Below are 13,510 nucleotides of genomic sequence, written 5' to 3'. Positions count from 1 at the left end.
GGAGTGGTTGGGATAATGGAGACAATGGTGGAAGGAAAGTGACAGTGGTGGTGAGATTGGTGTGGGAATATTGAATGCCTATAACAAATCATCATGAGCATGATGTTAAAATAAATTTGGGGGTGGATTGTTGTTAAAAAACAACAACAATGTTTATAAAACAAACACTTAAAGATATATAGTGAGGTAGCAACAAAATAAGTGGGAATTCACTTGCACAATATGGATCTCCTGTTTTCAGTGTTGTTGGCTTTGTGCTTTAGATGTATAAATATACCTCTACACTAAATCATGGTGCCTTAATTTAAAAACATATATAAATTAAATAAATTATATATATAATTTTGTCTTAAAAGAAAAAAAGACTATTTTATGGATTAACATTGAGAATGCTTACATAGAATTCTATGAAAATGTTTCCAGTTATAATATGAAAATTTTGAATACTAATATAATCAAATGTGGATGAGGAGACCATACATGAGGAAAATTTAAAAAATGAAAGCCTGCTACAGCTTCATCTTTCATGGTGGAAAGTCACTGATTAGTATCTTAAGAATATATGAATAAATATAAATATATACTTATAAAAATTGATGATTTTTAAAAAAGAAATGAAAATATCTAAATTCTTTTCTTTTATTTTTTGGCTTTTTGGGTCATACCTGGGGATGCTGAGAGCTTACTCCTGGCTCTGCACTCAGGGATGACTCCTGGAGGTGCTTGGGAGACTGTATATGGGATGCCAGGGATCAAACCCAAGTTGGCCCTGTGTAAGGCAAATGCCATTCCTGTTGTACTATCACTACAGTCCCAAGTACCTTAATTCTTAAACTTTTTATTTTTTCACAACTTTCTCAGAGCATATGTCAACTTGTGGTATATAATAATTTAACTGGCAGTTTTTGTTGTATGGTACAATTATGGGCCTTGATTCACTGAAATGTGTTCATTACTCAGACCTGGCAAGCTACCCACGGGGTATTTGATATGCCAAAAAACAGTAACAATAAGTCTCACAATGGAGAGGGTACTGGAGCCCACTCAAGCAAATCGATGAGCAATGAGATGACAGTGACAGTGACTCAAAGAATCCATGAATGGAGTACCACACACTGCCTATGGGAAGCAGAAAAAGGGAAGGAGGCACAAATAGCTAAAGCAATCCTTGGGAAAAAGAAGATGGTGGTGTCACCTTCCCTGACTTCAAACTCTACTACAAAGTGTAGTAATTAAAACAGCATGGTATTTGGGCTAAAAACAGACCTGCAGACCGATGGAACAAATATATGGCCACTTGTTCTTTGACAAAGGAGCAAGAAATGTGAAGTGAAACAAGGAAAACCCCTTCAAAAAGTGGTGCTGGGAAAACTGGATAGCTACCTGCAAAAAAATGAATTCTGACCTCTGTCTAATGTCAGGCAAAAAAGTTAGATCAAAGTGGATTAAAAACCTCAATATCAGACATGAATCTATAAGGTACCTAGAAGAAAATACTCTCCATGACATTGAAGATAAAAGCAATTCTTTTAATTTTTTAAATTTTATTGAATCACCATGAGATAGTTACAAGCTTTCATGTTTGGGTTACAATCTCACAATGATGAAACACCATCCCTCTACCAGTGCACATTTACCACCACGAATATACCGGTATAACCCCCTTTTCCCATCCTCCCCCTGCCTCCATGGCAGACAATATTCCCTATACTCTCTCTCTACTTTGGGGCATTATGGCTTGCAACACAGACACTGAGAGGTCATCATGTTTGGTTCATTATCTACTTTCGGCATGCATCTCCCATCCCAGCTGGTTCCTCCAGCCATCATTTTCTTAGTGATCCCTTCTCTATTCCATCTGCCTTCTCCCCTCCGCTCATGAAGCAGTCTTCCAGCTATGGGGCAATCCTCCTGGCCATTGTATCTACCGTCCTTGGGTGTCAGCCTCATGTGATGCTACCTTACACTCCACAAATGAGTGCAGTCCCTCTATGTCTGTCCCTCTCTTTCTGACTCATTTCACTTAGCATGATACTCTCCATGTTTATCCATTTATAAGCAAATTTCATGACTTCCTTTCTCCTAACAGCTGCATAGTATTCCATTGTGTAGATGTACCAAAGTTTCTTTAGCCAGTCATCTGTTTTAGGGCACTCGGGTTGTTTCCATATTTTGGCTATTGGGAACAGTGCTGCAATGAATATATAGGTGCAGATGTCATTCCTACTGTGCTTTTTTGCATCCTCGGGATATATTCCCAGAAGTGGTATTGCGGGGTCATATGGAAGCTCAATTTCTAGTTTTTGCAGGACTGTCCATACTGTTTTCCAGAAAGGCTGGACCAGTCGGCATTCCCACCAACAGTGAAGGAGTGTCCCTTTTTCCCCACATACATGCCAGCACTGGTTGCTTTTGTTCTGCTAAAAGCATCTTTAAGAATGAAACAGCACTGACCATGCAAGTGGAAGCAAACATAAGCAAATGGAACTACATCAAACTAAAAAGCTTCTGCACTTCAAAAGAAACAGTGACCAAAATACAGAAAGAGACCACAGAATGGGAAAGAATATTTACCCAATATCCATCTGATAAGGGATTAATATCCAGGATATACAAGTGAAGAGGAGGGAGGGCAGGTTAAGGGTTAAAAACTCCTTCTGCTAAACCGCTGAATTTGCCTTTGTAACTGCTTGGCTGCTTTGAAAGATGTTTTCGAGACCTACAGCTGGGCAGAAAACAGTCACCAAATGGGCCAACAAACTGCTCTAGGAACTGTAAGCAAACATTTTAGGGGAAACAGTTAACAGTTAACAAATGTTGAAGCAAATTAAGTGACCTATGTGTGATCCCCTTTGATCCAATAGGTGTGATTCCCTTTGATCCAATATGTGTGATTCCCTTTGATCTAATAGGTGTGATCCCCCCTATTTTTTTCCAAAACAGTACAAAAACTGTTTGTTTTTTGAGTTCAGGGCCCTCAGCCGTGCCAGCTTTCAGGCACGCTGTAGGGTCCCCGACATGTTGGCTTGAATAAACACTGTGTGTTTGCAGAAAGAGTTGTCTTGCTCTCGTTTTTCCGCACCTCCCCGGGCAGAGGTCTGCTCACCCTAACACAAGACACTAGTAGAATTGTATGAGAAAGAACCTCCAACCCCACCAAAAAATGGGGAGAAGAAATGAACAGAAGTTTCCTCAAAAAAGAAATACAAATGGCCAAAAGGCACATGAAACAATGCTCCACATCCTAGTCATTAGGGAGATGCAAATGTATAAAACATCTGCCAGGGGGCAACTGGGGGAGAACCCCAGGGGCTCTCCTTGTCGTCCACCCCTGGGTTCGAGGGGGACGGTCCCTGGCCACTCACCCATCCGGAGCGGCCCGGGCCATGGGGCAAACGGCAGAGGAAAATGAGGGCCAAGCCGGTTGATTGATCAGTTGCCATTTATTCCATCTTCCATCTTTCTCATCTCCCGCACTCCTAGCTCCATCCTCTCTCTAGATCTACTGCAGCCACCTCTCATCTTTCTCCCCTCTTTTTTCTCTCTCCCCCTTCCCCTAGGCTACATACAGACAGGTAGCAAAATCAACATAAGAAAGCCCTTCCTGAGGGCCAGGCATTCCAAAGCCCTTCCTGACTGCCAGCAGGAAAAATACCTCTTAAGGTTTTTCTCTTTTCCTTAGTCCAAGAACTTATTCACATCTTAATACTAGTTATTTTTGTATGGACAGAGCAAGAGATGTATTGAGACTTGCAAGGCAGCTCTCCTGGCAACATCTTGCCAGACTCAGACTACAGTACTCAGGCCAGATTAATCATTCCTAACCCTATCAGGGTCTAAATCTACTTATTACTTTTTGGATCATGACAGAATTTGTCCATGACCAAGCTTTTAACTTATAGTTAAGCATTAGGCGCTTTGGCCAGGCCCATCTCGATGGCAGGGTAGCACACAACTCACCGCTTGCCCTGGGTCCGTCTCATCCCTCGTCGGGACCCTGCTTTTAGGGTACTAGGAAGTAAGGGCAGGCAAGAGAACAGATGCCCAGGAAGAAAATATCATGCAGAGTCAAATGTCTCCTAGGTTACAAAAGCATAGCATTTGCTAAGTCTTCCTGTATCCATACAAAAAGGACATGGCTCTGAATAAACTATGCAAAGGACTCAAGGAGAAGAGAAAAACAATATTTACAAGTCAACAGAACACAAAGAAAGAAGTTACAAACAAATACAGAGGAATGGAGCACTGTGATGGGAGCAACCCAAAAAACCTAAACTACCTGAGGCCATGTTATCCTACATGCAAATCAAAACAACAATGAGATACCATTTCACACCACAGAGACTGGCACACATTCAAAAGAACAAAAGCAACCAGTGCTGGCATGTATGTCGGGAAAAAGGGACACTCCTTCACTGTTGGTGGGAATGCCGACTGGTCCAGCCTTTCTGGAAAACAGTATGGACAGTCCTGCAAAAACTAGAAATTGAGCTTCCATATGACCCCGCAATACCACTTCTGGGAATATATCCCAAGGATGCAAAAAAGCACAGTAGGAATGACATTTGCACCTATATATTCATTGCAGCACTGTTCCCAATAGCCAAAATATGGAAACAACCCAAGTGCCCTAAAACAGATGACTGGCTAAAGAAACTTTGGTACATCTACACAATGGAATACTATGCAGCTGTTAGGAGAAAGGAAGTCATGAAATTTGCTTATAGATGGATAAACACGGAGAGTATCATGCTAAGTGAAATGAGTCAGAAAGAGAGGGACAGACATAGAGGGACTGCACTCATTTGTGGAGTGTAAGGTAGCATCACATGAGGCTGACACCCAAGGACGGTAGATACAATGGCCAGGAGGATTGCCCCATAGCTGGAAGACTGCTTCATGAGCGGAGGGGAGAAGGCAGATGGAATAGAGAAGGGATCATTAAGAAAATGATGGCTGGAGGAACCAGCTGGGATGGGAGATGCATGCCGAAAGTAGATAATGGACCAAACATGATGACCTCTCAGTGTCTGTGTTGCAAGCCATAATGCCCCAAAGTAGAGAGAGAGTATAGGGAATATTGTCTGCCATGGAGGCAGGGGGAGGATGGGAAAGGGGGGTTATACTGGGATATTGGTGGTGGGGAATGTGCACTGGTGGAAGGATGGGTGTTTTTTGGTTTGTTGTTTTTTTTTTTTTTTGAAGTTTACATTGTTTATTTAGAGGTGAAAACGAATGGCAAATATTCGTCCGAGACATCGGGTATTGTACCAAAGAATTACCTGGTACTTAAGGGGCAGGAAGCAGCTTCCTGCAACCATGGGCTTGGCTTTGACGGCAGGGGTTGTGGGTGACCAAGCAACTGGAATCGCAGGGCCATGCTGATGGACATCTCGCATTGGGGGGGGGGGGGGGCGGGGGGATGGGTGTTTGATCATTGTGTGATTGTAACCCAAACATGAAAGCTTGTAACTATCTCACAGTGATCCAGTTAAAAAAAAAGGAAGGGAAAGGAGGGTGGTGGTGTGAGACAGCTGTCTTAGTAACAACATATATATCACTGTTTGTATATAGCATTGTCCTCCCGTTGTTCATCGATTTGCTCTAGCGGGCACCAGTAACGTCTCCATTGGGAGACTTGTTGTTACTGTTTTTGGCATATTGAATACACCACGGGTAGCTTGCCAGGCTCTGCGGTGCAGGCAGGATACTCTCAGTAGCTTGCTGGGCTCTCCGAGAGGGATGGAGGAATTGAAACCGGGTTGGCTGTGTGCAAGGAAAATGCCCTACCCACTGTGCTATCGCTCCACCCAACAACATACTAGGATGATTTTATTCTAGATTATATGTATGTATGTTTCACTTAAAAAATAGCAACAACAATGTTTAAAAAGCCAATGCTTAAACATACAGTGAGGTAGCAACAAAATAAGTGGGAACTCACTTGCACAATTGAGTTTGGGGGTGGTGGTAAGAGAGATGGGTCTGGGTTCTTTGGGGGACTGAAGTAGAGATACTAATGATGGGTGTGGTGTTGGAATTATGTCCATGAGAGATCATTATTAATTGTATTGTAACCCCAAAATTAAAATAAAACAATAATTAAAAAATTAAAAATCATAAAAACAAACCCTGATGGGTGCTTTTTGAAAAGTGTCTCAAAAAGGATACTATTTGGAGGTAGGAGGCTAGTAAAGACTCCTGCTTTGCCCAGAAAGGTTGGTAACTGCACAGATAGACGAACAGTGAAAGTGATGAGGAACAGCTGCTTTCTGGGTAATTAAGGGGAAAATGGCCATGGTTAGAGCTGTACTGAATGTGGAATGTGAAAGAATCAAATTTAACTTCAGCAATTGGGTCTGAGAAGCTGGAATAATAAAGTTTCAGCATGAGATGGAAAAGAGTTTAGGGGAAAGCGACTTAGGTAAGGGAACTGTGACGTGGAAGAGTGGATGTGTGAGACGCCTGAGTGGAGTTTGGGAGTGCGCTGGTCGCACCTCAGCCAGGCTAAAGGAAAATCACATCTTATTTCTCCATTTCTTTAGTTTCTCCTGTTAAATGGCATATTTGGGTTTTTTAAAATTGTTTGGCTTGCATTTGTAATAGTAATAAATGAAGTCACCTTTAATGCTTATGTATTTGTTTAAAAAAAGTCTTTGGGATTCTTAAAAATATGTTAAATTTTATATTCTTCTTTATAGCAAATAAGGGTCTTACTGTCTGCAAGTTTTTGAATTGTATACATTCCTTGCTAGGAATTCAGGGTTTTTTTTTTATGGTAATAGCAGCTTTATTTGTAATTACTAGAATTTGGACACAAGGTCACCCTCAGTAACTAAGTGAATAAACTATAATATATCCAGATAGCAAAACACTATTTGGTATTAAAAATAAATGAACTATCCTCATTTGTGGGATATAAAAATACTGGAATATGAGACTACTACCTAAAGACAGTAGAGACAAAGACCAGGAGGATTGGTCCATATTTGGAATCCTGCTTCAAGTACTTGGGGAGAGCACAGTTGCGATAGAGAAGGGACAACTATGACAAAAATAACTGGACAGAATCGCTTTGGGTAAAAATTGCATGCTATGAATAGGTAAAGGAACAACCATGATAACTTCTCAGTATCTGTATTGCAAACCATACCACCCAAAAGGAGTGGGAGAGGAAGGAGAGAGGGGAAGAGAGGGAGGAGAGAGAGAGAGGAAGGGAGGGAGGGAAAGAGAGAGAGAGAGACACAGAGACAGAGAGACAGAGAGAGAAGTAAAGTGCATACTATAGAGACAGGGTGGGTTGGGGTGGGTGGCAGTAGAGAAACTGGGAACCTTGGTGGTGGTAAATGTACACTGGTGGAGGGAGGGTGTTGAAACATTTTTTGGCTGAAACCCGATCATGAACAGCCTATAACTGTATCTCACAGTGATTCAATTTCAATAAATAAATAAACAAATAAATAAAAATGGACAATTTTTACATTGAAGAAAAGAAACGTGCTAGCAAGCGATGAGGAGACATGAAAAATCCAATATATTAGTGGAAGAAGCCAATCTTAAAAGGCTACATACAAACGCTATATGATTTCAATTCCTGACATGCTGAAGATCAGACTGGAGACAGTGAAAAAGGCAAAACCAAACAACAAATATCAATGGTTGCCAGGATTTGTGGGTAGGAGGAGGCATGAATAAATAGAATAAGGACAGTTTTCAGGGCAGACAATATAATTAATGTTGATATGACAATGATCTATGTCATTTTATATTTTCCAAACCCATGGAAGGTACAACAGTAAATGCAAATCTTAGGTAAACTATGGACTTTAGTTGATGATATGTATCCATATAGGTCCATCAACTGTAACACAATGCATTTATTTTCATATAACCAAAGTTAGCAAGTGTTTGCTCCTCCTTAATATTGTCAGGAAAAATTGATCCCCAACAGGTGAGATTGCACAAATGTTCAGAAAATGTAAGAATTCTTTTCCAGGAGTCTGATTCTTTTTGGAAGAACTAGCTCTATTCCAGTATTAAGAAGAACAGTAATATCTCTTGATGGAAATGGACATTTTTTTTCTGTTATAGTTTTGGAACTACAGTTAGAATCATGTTTTAATATCGTGGTATTGATGTACAAAGTCACACATACTCTGCCTACCAAAGTGCCTGTAACCCTCCATCTGCATCCCAGGGCCACCTTTGGTCTGGTTGTCCCCCATATGCCCAGTAATTGTTGGTGACAGGGTTTCGGTGTATACTGTTCCCTCCAATAGCCACAGCCTATGTGTTCCAAACCCTTCACCTGTGCTTCTCTATAACTCCCACATTACTTCCAATCAATCTCATCATTCCTCCACTACCTGACACTTTGGGATCTGAAATCCAGTCAGACATCTAGCTGTTGGAGGAAAAGTTATGGCCTCTTGTGAGTCCTCATAGGTGCCCCCATGTACTCTGATTAACACAGTAACTAGTCCTCCAAAGGCCCATGGAAACAATTGACTGGAACATAACCTTATAGGTACTTCCTGCCACACATTTATACACTCCAAAAAATGAGAAAAAATACATTCAAGTTACATGTGGTCATTTGCACTTACTTTCCTCAAAGTAGCAGTAAATTAAGGCCCTTACTTTAACCTGTCCTCAGACTCTTCACTGTATCACTGTCGTCCCATTGCTCATTGATTTGCTCGAGCAGGCACCAGTAGCAGTTCCATAAGTCTCTGTAGCTTTCAGGGGAATGAGACCCATTATTGTTACTGTTTTGAGCATATCAAATATACCACAGGTAGCTTGCCAGGCTCTGCCGTGCGAGATTCTGCATTACTCTCTTCCAGAAGCTTTGTTTTATAGTCTCTGGATCTTGGCTGTTGATGAGATTGCATGGCGCTGGGAGCAGTTTGTGAGTGTGATAGCCAAGCTACTGGAAAGCTGGGGATCTGAGTGGAGGATGCCCAGTCCCCATCCCAGCAGGCTTGGAGATCTTAGCCACGGGTTCCGCATACCTGGGTTCCTCTGTCGGTTCCTGTATGTGTGAGATTCATCTGAGTGTGTGGAGAGAGGCCTTGAGCATGGCTATGGCTGGCTTCTGGAAGATTCTGGCTGCTGGGGTTTTGCTTGGGGTGGGGAGGGAAACTCAATCCGCCCCTCTCCAAGGGGCCCCAGTGAAGACAGCCTGATGTGGGGGCAGGAGATTCTGCCCCTCAGACTCTTCCTCTTCAGACTCTTACAGAGAGAAAATTGATATCGACATAGTGTATGTTTAAGGAGGATAATGTATTGATGAGAGGTATGTGCATGTGGTATTCAGCAATGCTATCTAAACAACTTCAAACTTGCTCAGAGACTGAATCTTAATTGTCTTTAATACAAAAGAAGAGATAAGAGGCTGGAGCAATAGTGCAGGAGATAGGAGGTTTTCCTTTCATGTGACCCCAGTACCTAAGCCCACAAGGAGTGATCCTTAAGCACAGAACCAGGAGTAAGCCTTAAGCACACCTGGATGTGGCCTCACAAAAAGCAAAATACAAAGAAATAAAAATACATGATTTTATGTTTTTCGAGAGAGATGTTAGGTAATGCTAGTAGTCAAAACCATATTGCTATATAGAAATGTTATCTTATTAGACTTTTAATGCATCCTGCCTATGTCTCTTTGAGAACTTCTTCAACTTTAAAAAACATTGAAAATCTTCCTTTCTAATCAGGGAAAAATGTATATCAACCTGGTCAAATCCTATTTCCTTAAACAAAGATTCTTTGTTGGTGTCTATCCCGTGTCCTAACCAACCTTTGCCCCTTGCAGCTGATGTGTGGACTGACAAACCCTCCAACATTCAGTGTTGAAATGGATCCTCCAGGCCTGACTCACAGAAATGGGCATGTGCCATCAGGCCATCCCGGAAGCAGTCAGAAAAGCAGTCCAAAGTTGATTGTATCTCTGCAGTTAAGGCATTTGTTATATCACTTTTCTTTTTTTCTTTTCTTTTTGGGGTGCTCAGGGGTTACTCCTGGCTCTGCATTCAGGATTTATTCCCAGCAGTGATCAGGGGACCATTTGGGATGCCCGAGATAGAACCTGGGCCGGCCCCTTTGCAAGGCAGTTGCTCTACTTACTGTACTATCTCTCAGGCTCTCAAGTTTCACTTTTCTATGGTCTTTAGAAATCTGGAAAATTCTTCATTTTTTTTTATATTGCAGTTTCAATTCCTCTGCCTCCTTCACTACTCCTAAGCTTTTAAAAGAAAATATTTGATCATTTTTATAGCTGTATATGCTTAAACATATAAGAACAAGACGGTTATTTTCACTGATTTCTAGTGACAATTTAAAGACTATTTTCTACCATTTTTTCTTGTTACACCCACACTATCTCCCTCTACCCTTCACTTCTTTTTTTCTCATGAAAATGACTCTAGATACAAAATACAGGTGTACAGTAGAAATATAAGAAACCTTTTGTGAATCATGATAGGTTGACTATGCCATGGTAACAAGGAAGCCCAGATCTCGGCGATTTCAAATAACAATGACTTATTCCTTGCTCATAACGTATTTCCCTCTGAGGCCAGCTGAGGGCTGTGCTCTACTTTGTTTTGTTCTCATCCTGGGACCTAGCTTGAAAGAACAGCCAGTGAGTACATTGCTAGTTGCTGAAACAGGAAAGGCAGCATTGTGAAAAATGCACTTTCCTAAACTTAAGAGATTCTTAAACTTTGACCTAAGGAACAAGGTCACTGTTGGGACAAGGCCAGGCATAGGAGCAAACCGAACTTTAGAGAGTGATGCAATATATTGTAAATGGGATACTGAATGCTAGTAAATAGTTATGTAGTTAATCACCTTCAACTATAGTTATAATGCATTTGTTCATATATCATCAGTATCCCTAGAAATAGTTTGTTCACTTATTCCGCATGCTGTTTAGAAAAACATCAATCCTGAGATTCAAAGTCCCAAGTCATTTTCTCAACCTTATTCTGTATGTTGGGGTACTGGCTAATGGTGTCACATTGTGTAGATAAATAAAGGTCATCATCTCATTAAATGAATGCTTAATGAGGAAAACGTGTGACGCTGTTACCAAGGTTCTTCACTTACAACGAAGGTCTGAAAATGTCAGCAGAGAAAGCCTGGAGCCAATTTCAGGCTGGAAGAATCCGTTTCAATTGTGGTTGTGTAACAGTAATTATGCAATTGTTTTCTATCCCTCTCTCTAATGTTATGGGAAAGAAACATGATGTTCCTTTTAACACAAATCCTACAGGGCTCAGAGAGATGTTTGGGGACATTTGGAGAAGAATAAGGTTGGAGCAGGAATAGAGAAAATCATTATCTTTTCAGTACTATTTAACAAATCAAGTATTTTAGTCAGTTTGCAAACAACTGTATTTTGTACTTTACCTTCATCTCTGCTATCATGCTAGATAAGAAAGATACATTTTGATCTTCATTCCACCTTCCTGGCAGAGAACTCCTAGAGCCTGTGGAATGTCTATTATTGATGGCGAGCCCCTTTCAGCATTATATGAATTGATGCAAGTGAGATGAGTCTGTAAGCGTGGAGACTGTGCACAAGGAGCCTGAGATTAGAGGGTGGGATCTTTCAGCCGCACCCAGACCTCTGTGGAGGAGAGAGATAACCATCACCAGGGGCCAATGCTTTCATCAGTCCTACTGTGTAATAAAGCTTCCATAAAAATCTTAACTTCACAGATTCTGAGAACTTCCAGGTCGGTTAACACAAGCAGACCATACGGCAAGTTCACACCACTTCTCCCAAAATGTGTCAGGTATGGTCTCTCTCATCTGATTGTTCCTTTTCTCATTCTTCTTTCTTTCTTTCTTTCTTTCTTTCTTTCTTTCTTTCTTTCTTTCTTTCTTTCTTTCTTTCTTTCTTTCTTTCTTTCTTTCTTTCTTTCTTTCTTTCTTTCTTTCTTTCTTTCTTCCTTCCTTCCTTCCTTCCTTCCTTCCTTCCTTCCTTCCTTCCTTCCTTCCTTCCTTCCTTCCTTCCTTCCTTCCTTCCTTCCTTCCTTCCTTCCTTTCTTTCTTTCTTTCTTTCTTTCTTTCTTTCTTTCTTTCTTTCTTTCTTTCTTTCTTTCTTTCTCTCTCTCTCTCTCTCTCTCTCTCTCTCTTTCTTTCTTTCTTTCTTTCTTTCTTTCTTTCTTTCTTTCTTTCTTTCTTTCTTTCTTTCTTTCTTTCTTTCTTTCTTTCTTTCTTTCTTTCTTTCTTTCTTTCTTTCTTTCTCTCTCTCTCATTTTAATATTTTTGGCCTCTGACAGTACTTAGCCCATCTTGGCCAGTGATCTTGGCTAGGCTGTGTGAACCTGGTGGTGATTGGCTTCAGTGCTCAGATCCTACAGAGCTCAAGTCACCAGGCTATCAAGGCCATGCCTGCTGGTGCTGGGGACTAGGAAGGCAGGGGGCGGGGTGCTTGGAGTGCTGGGGATTGAGATCTTGGGCATCCCACATTCAAACTGTACTCTCCAACATTTTGAGCTGTCTCCCTGACTGTTTGCTTTCTATTAGAAAAATAGATGTAATATATTTCTGTGATTGTTATAGAATATTATTGAACTTGAGGGGGAGTTGTCAGTCACCAACTTATGGCTGATCAGGCAGTTAAACAGGAGACAGCTTGGACATGAGACTGGCATCTGCACTGGGTGAAGGGCAACTTGTGGGCTGTAGGTAGCCCCAGTTTTCTTAGTATCAGGTTGAACTGTATGTCGGGCATCTGATCTGTGTCTAGAGAATTGGAAAAGTGTTGGGTACGTAATCTGCAATCCCCCCTCCCCTGCCTCACTGAAGTTTGGGATATGGAGGAGAAACAGAAGAGTTTTTCTCTCACCCTCTTTGAATTCACAGCCATTTCTGTAGGATGCATGCATTCATATTTCATACAAGACCATCACTAGACTATGCCACTCACTTCCTGCATTTATTTTCCTTCCCACCCCCTTCTCTATGTCAACATTGACATATATCACAGACAGCATTAACTTACTAAATTCCAGTTTTGATAATAAGTGTTATTGTCAGGGAGAAATATGCTGACACCTTATAGCTTAGTGAATACAGTCCCTTATCTCAATCATGGAAGCCAACCAACTTTCTAGCCTTTATTTTTTCATGAACAACCTCAGGCTTAATGAGCTTTATAGCTGAAAATAGTGAAAATTTCTCAATTGCACACAAGTCCTAATTTTAAAATATTTTGTTTATTCCTATCCTATCCATTAAAAGATGTCACTAAGGAAAATGTTGTAGGGTTCCTGTTGAACTTTGGTTCTTTGTTTTTGTCAGAGAAAGAATTCGTGGGCCAGAATGGTAGCTCATTCAGTAGGGCATTTGCTTTGCATGTGGCTGACCCACATTTGATCTTCAGCATCTCATATGGTACCCTGAGCACTGCCAGGAATAATTCCTGAATTCAGACCAAGCCAAAAAACAAAAATATAAAATAATTCAAGGAAAAGACTGTATGGATAACAGTAGAGAA

The sequence above is a fragment of the Sorex araneus genome, chromosome 1 (genome assembly GCF_027595985.1).
Source record: "Sorex araneus isolate mSorAra2 chromosome 1, mSorAra2.pri, whole genome shotgun sequence".
NCBI classification, from domain to species: domain Eukaryota; kingdom Metazoa; phylum Chordata; class Mammalia; order Eulipotyphla; family Soricidae; genus Sorex; species Sorex araneus.
This window is presented reverse-complemented; position numbering follows the sequence as displayed.